This window comes from Limulus polyphemus, unplaced genomic scaffold, assembly GCF_000517525.1.
Source record: "Limulus polyphemus unplaced genomic scaffold, Limulus_polyphemus-2.1.2 Scaffold508, whole genome shotgun sequence".
Taxonomy (NCBI): domain Eukaryota; kingdom Metazoa; phylum Arthropoda; class Merostomata; order Xiphosura; family Limulidae; genus Limulus; species Limulus polyphemus.
The window spans coordinates 345,967-347,675 of NW_013666118.1; the positions used below are offsets into that span (position 1 = coordinate 345,967).

Genomic DNA, 1,709 nt, shown 5'->3' on the forward strand with positions numbered 1-1,709 from the left:
TATATATATATATATATATATGGCAATGCTCTTGTACAAACTTAAAATTGATAAAATGTTATAAAATGCATCTTGAACTGTTCGCGAAGTGTAGAGCTCTACTTCAAACGAATGAAGCGAAAGTGTATTTAATACATTAATATTACAATAATTACCTACATGGACATGGCCTTGAAAGGGGCCATAGTGAGGTGCGTGGACTAGTTAAGCTCTAATCCTCTTGCAATAATTATGATAATGTTAAACAGGAATCATTCACTTAGGGGAGGAAGAGGTCAAATGAATCTGACTCTCTATAAGACCTAATAAAATCCGATGCCGACAATAACAGTAAAGACATGGCCTTGATCTTGAAAACTTGGAACATTAGCCTGGATTTAGCGGAAGGTCTTTTAAGCGAGATATTTTGGATTGTGCGTTTCTTTTACCCGTAGCTTAAACAGTTAATTTGAGAAGTTTCAGATTTTGACTCTGCAGTGCTTTCATGTGCACAAACTGTGGTTAAAAGAAATAAAACAAAGTCATCTTCCTACTTTTAAAGTAGACGGCAAGGAGTTCAATATGTGGTGGTGGATCAATATACCAGTCTTTGATTTAATATCGACGTGACAGGTTCGCCTTATGAGCTGATAGAATTGTGAGCGTGTATGTGTTTAGCAAAGTGGCTTTCATTCTTCCACGCTTACACCAGTAATATTCGATTAAGTGGTATAACGTATTGATTTGGTTAGGAAGAAACAAATTATAACGATCACTAACGGCTTCCGAAATATAAAACAGTTTAGACAAAGAATATACCATATAGATACGTTTTGTTAAACATAAAGCATAAAGTTTAGACAAACATACACACCGATTTCAAGTTTTAGAAAATATGAAACACAATTTAGACAAAAAATCATATAGTAACTTTTGTGAAACATAAAGCATGCAACTGTTATGGTGTGAACGCCTTTTATAAACTGGCGAAGCATGATTATAATTGCCATATGATAATATGTTATCTCTATTATATTTTTAACACCACATTCTTTATCTATTCCCTTTGGAATTTTCAAGAATTAGAAGAGTACATAATAATAGTATTTTAACCACGTTATGTTCGTCATATCCGTTGCATTTCGTTTAATTCAGAGCTCGTCAGACGGCTGCGTTCGTTGTATCCCAACATATATAGTTAATTATAATCATACTTCCCCAACTTGTGAAAGGCGTTCACACCATAACAAATATTGTTGTAACAATTGTTCTATATAAATAGTTTTTCGACTGCTATTGTATTTGTTGTATCCCAGTGTGGTTGAAATGCTATTAGTATACACTATAAAACATCACATACAAGTTAGACAAAGGACGTACCACTCTGATAATCAAGTTTTACAAAACGTAAAATACAGTTTGGACAAAGACAGAATTCCCGCGGTCCTGGAAATATGGAAAATTCTGAAAGGTTTTGGAAAAGTTTTGAAATTTAGACAATGAGATGACCCAAAATGTTTTATTAATTTTCAAATATAAGTAAACAGTTTTAAAACGTCAGTTATCAATCGAACGAACTGTTTTGCTGTGTGCGTACATGCGCGTTATCGTCTGACGTACTGCACTGTTCTTAGAAGACAATCACCATATTTTAACCGATTTGTTGATACCGTGTTTTAACCGGATAAGCAGCGTTTTATTTTTATATACTTATATAGACTAGCTGGAGT

At 33.6% G+C, this 1,709-nt stretch overlaps 1 protein-coding gene across 4 annotated transcripts in view; it reads left to right on the forward strand.

The window, feature by feature from the left end:
• The window catches only part of LOC106458747 (nucleolysin TIAR-like), a 231,060-nt gene that overhangs the window by 18,104 nt on the left and 211,247 nt on the right, over positions 1–1,709 (forward strand). The gene's annotated exons all lie outside the window — the stretch shown is intronic.